Source organism: Etheostoma spectabile, chromosome 8 (assembly GCF_008692095.1).
Source record: "Etheostoma spectabile isolate EspeVRDwgs_2016 chromosome 8, UIUC_Espe_1.0, whole genome shotgun sequence".
Taxonomy (NCBI): domain Eukaryota; kingdom Metazoa; phylum Chordata; class Actinopteri; order Perciformes; family Percidae; genus Etheostoma; species Etheostoma spectabile.
This window is the reverse complement of record NC_045740.1, coordinates 33092919-33097479: the sequence shown is the minus strand read 5'-3', so window position 1 is coordinate 33097479 and position 4561 is coordinate 33092919. Positions and strand designations below refer to the sequence as shown.

Here is a 4561-nt window from a genome sequence, read left to right as displayed (position 1 = left end):
CTATCTATCTATCTATCTATCTATCTGTCTGTCTGTCTGTCTATCTGTCTGTCTATCTTTCTATCTATCTATATATCTATATATCTGTCTATCTATCTATCTCTATCAAATGAAAGAAGATCATTTCCAACATTTTATTGAGCAAATATGAACATTAAATAGAACATTAAAGACACAATTAAGAAAAGAATGCCACATTTTAAAGTGCAGTTTTCTGCTGATAAAGAAATCTCGGACGGCCTCCTGCGATAGTGATATTGCCTTTTGTGATACGTCGCAGCTTTTGTTGTTCTGTCATGAATCATTACTGTGCACAAAGGTTTGGACTATACAAAAGAAGATTACTAGGGTGTAGGCGACGTTGATTATTGTTATTCTGATATAGATGTGCTATTCGGAGCATCAGCCTGTCAAACAAGAGTTTCATTTTGGGAGAAAATAGACCGGTGTTACAAATATCTCCCGCAGTGGTATTTTTCTGAAAAGAGTTTTTTTTCTTGAAAATTGAAAAGAGCCCTGGAGGTAAAATGAACAAATGACATCCATTTGTTTAATTGGGACAAAATAAGCTTATTAAGTATAGCAGCATTATCTTGCTCTTTTAACTTGTCATTGGTCGTTTTTTTTGTCATTTAGATGAATACTAATCTTCATGTGTGTTAAAAGGTAACTACCTCTGCAACTGGCAAAAAAGCGGTGGAACAAGCTACAATGTAAATTAATAGACTCAGATTAATATTAAAAGTGTCTGACAATAATATGGAAAGGATTTCTAAGGAGGTCGACCTTTCTGTTAAAGAGAAAGATTTATTTTTAATCAGAAAAACATCCCAGGAATTGTGATTGCTAAGGCCACCAGAGTCCATGTAAATAAACAGTGATTTTTGCATCATCAAAAACACTTCATTCAAAAGTCGACAGAAGCAAAATAAAAATATGAAACCCCATTTTGGGTCGTTTTTCCACTTTACCAACCATCACAACTCTAGTTTTGGTTGAAATAAAAACCTAGTTTACCAATTTACGTGTAAAAATTGGTTGGCTCTATACACGCTAAACGTTTTTTTTTTTAATGGAGTCTGGTGGTTTCAGCGCTGTTGAACAAAAGGTCTTCAAGAGGTTTTAAAGGTCTGTCTCTTTGAGTGGACCAAATTGACGATGCACATTTGCCCCATAGGGTTCCATCACAGCCCAATGTGTGGCTGCTAGTTACAGAGGTCACGCTTAATACTGGACCAGTTTCAAAGATTGTGGCTCCTATCAGTCGCTTACATACAAAACAGGGAAATTGGGTCCATGTGGAAAAAACAAAAGCCTTTAACACGCGTGTACAACATATGGTGAGTTTCAGCTGGATGGTGGGATGAGAATGGAGTCTTGGGTCTTGCTGTAGCTGTGACACTGTGTTGAGGCTGCTGGTCTGTTGCCCTGGTGGTCCCTGTGGGGCATTTGAGGTTACACTGAGGTCAACACTCTCTTTGTGTCTTCCTAAACTCCTGGCGGTTGTCATGAATGAATGAATGAATCGATTCATTATTTATTCATGCTGATGGAGCTAATGGCTTGGGTTGGGGTTAGTTTAAAAAACATTCAAGGACTATAATTTCCGGGGAAGTCATCTGTGGGCAGGAAGAAAATAAGATTGTTTAAACAGCAGGTTAGTGGCACTGGCTGACGCTGTCATGGTTTGGGGTTTTGTTGGGATTATTTTTCCCTTTTTTGTCTCCTCGGGTTTGTTTCTTAGTGTTGTCTTGTGTGGTTATCTGTCTTGTGTCCCACTGTGTGTCTGCTTGTTCTGTTTCCTGTTTTATTTTGGAGTCTGTTTTCTGTCTCGTCTTGCCCCTAGCTTTACTTCCTGTGTCTTACCGCTCTTGTGATCACCTGATGTTTCCCACCTGATTCCCTGCCCTCTCATCACCTGCATCTCGTTACCTCGTTACCTTGTGTATGAACTTTCTAGTCCGTCTGCCTGTCAGTACCTCGTCTTGGTGCCTGTTCCCGTAAGTTCTTCCCTGTGTGTTAGTTCTGTCTTTTCCTCTTCTTTTTTTCTCCTCCACCCCTTTGGGTTTTTGGATTTTCCCTTGGAGTTTTGAACTGTTTATTTCTTTAATAAATTATCCTGTCTTCACCCACCAACCTGCCATTTGGTCCTCCTTCCCCTGCCACACGTCACAGGCGTCAGTGGTGGAAGAAGTATTCAGATCCTTTACATAACTAAAAGTACCAATGCCACTCTGTAAAATACTCCTGTATTGAAAATGGTACTGAAGTTAAAGTATGTAAGTATCATCAGGAAAATGTACTTAAAAGATTAAAAGCAAAAGTACTCAATGCAGAACAATCCTCTCATTGTAGGAAGAGTAAAGGATCCAACCAGCTGCGTTTCCTCCACCGAGGTAGAAGGGAAGCCAGTCTGCTTGGTGTGTGTGTAGCTCCTTTCAGGGCTCAAGGAATATTTGACCTATCATGGCAGAAAAGTGCAATACCTTTTCAAGAACTGAGAACAAAGTAGGTAAATGAACAGTCGGCAGGTTGGTGGAAACCGCTTTCTGTTTTTAGATTATTGATGCAGCTGTGAAAGCCATAGCTGCCTTATTGCTAACAAATAGCAGCAGTATCCGAGCCATACCCTGAGGTTTGAAGACGTGCTGCAGGCGGCTGAAATCACGTGCCCCGACAAGCGACAGGCTTTTGCCAACATCAGCCTGAAGAGAAACTCTGTGACAGATAGGATTTCATACAGCGTGAGGAAGTGGAGACGTGGACACAGTCTCAGTCACTCACTCACTATTCCCTATAGAGTGTTACTAACCCTCTGAAGACAGAAGACCGGCGACCACACTCCTACGCAAGAAGCCTTATTACAAAATTTCATTTTAGACATTCATTAAGTATTTTATTCATATATTACCCAACGTTTTTGAACCTAAGACTTTTGTAAAGTCATTTGAAACACCGAAAAAATTGAGTGAAGCAATGTTTTCACAATAGATTTGAGAAATAGTTCTGCCTTTGGGCCAATTTATCTCTTTATACATTGCTCTGGAACACTTTGGGGCACCACTATACAGAATGTTGAGTTTATTCTGAATATTTTTACATGAAACACATGGGGAACAGGTTATATAGAAATACTAAAAAGGAGAAATCAAGATGAAATCGGAAAAATGCCCTCAGACCTCCGAGGGTTAAACAGTGAACTCTATAGGGACAACGAGATTTTGGACACTCATTGAAAACGTGTTTGCGTCACATGTGTGTTACCGAGTACATTTATCTATCCTGCTTCCGTTACAATCACAAACTGGCTCATCCACCTGGCGCGCTATTGGCGGGTTTAACACGATGATGATGGAGAAGCGACGGCCAATGAACGACGAGAAGCAGCTTTTTGTTTACATTCTACATGGTGGCCACCGGCAGCAACCAGTTTGCTGCTGTCTGCAAACTACGTCACCCAGATCGCTGGTCTGATTGGTTGAAGGACTGTCCATGCAGAGAAAATACAGAGCAGACTCCCCAGACTAATGTCCAATCTTAGGAGATTGAGCTTGGTCTGGTGCCAGACTAGGCGCACCCAGCATCATGTAAACCATGCATCATACTGTATATACGCTCAAACTAGCAGTGCATTGTGGGTATTTTATAGTGGACTATATAGTGAATGAAATTAACCGTGGAGAATTCTAACACCACTTCAAAATGGTGAACACACTACACTGATAAAAATATTGCGCCTGATCTACTTGATAAGGTAAGGCAACTTGTTGCATCAGATTATTATGTAGATAAAGTAAGGCCAGTCTTTGTATATTAATTTCTTGTGTGAAAGAAACAATTTTTGGAAGTAAGTTCAATATTAATTGATTAAAGACAACTTAATTGTTCAAGTAAAGTCAACTTAGTTTTGCAAGTAAGTAATACAGTATGTAAATTTACTTGCAAAGTTAAGTAGACTTTACTTACTAAATTAATATTGACATTACTTCCAAAACTAATTTCTTACATTCAAGATTTTAAGTAGCCTGTACAAAGACTAGCCTTGCATTATATGATAATCTGATGCAAAAAGTTGCCTTACCTTTTTTGAGTAGATCAGGCACAATATTTTGTATCATGCTTGGTCTACTTAAAAAGTTATGTATGTGTCATCTAGTGTGTTAGAAATGACACTCCTTTTATGAAGGACTTTTTCTGTCAGGTAATGGTTCCCAACACAGCTTATGAGTCAGACGTATTAATAGGAACAGAGATTAGTTTTGCTACACAGCATGTGAGAACGGAGGCCATTTGTGCTTCAAAATGCTCTTTTACAATGAGAATGTAGTATTTACTTTGATAGATCCAGTGTAATGTACTTTATTTTTTCTTCATTTGGGTAAGAGTGTATTCAGTACACTAAAGGTTGGAAAGGCAGTATATGTGTTAAAAACCCAGATGAACTATCTAAAGATAAAACACACAAACAGAAAGTTTGGGAAAAGGTTTGTTTTGCTCGCAGCGTGCTTACATCAGAGCGAATCAATCACTGAGCTCCTACCTTTTGTTCCCCCCCCCCCCC

The 4561-nt window shown here is 39.3% G+C and overlaps 1 protein-coding gene across 1 annotated transcript in view; it reads left to right on the top strand.

Annotated features, from left to right (window-relative positions):
- Positions 1-4561, top strand: part of LOC116693390 (sphingomyelin phosphodiesterase 3-like) — a 95522-nt gene that overhangs the window by 56459 nt on the left and 34502 nt on the right. The window lies entirely within an intron of this gene.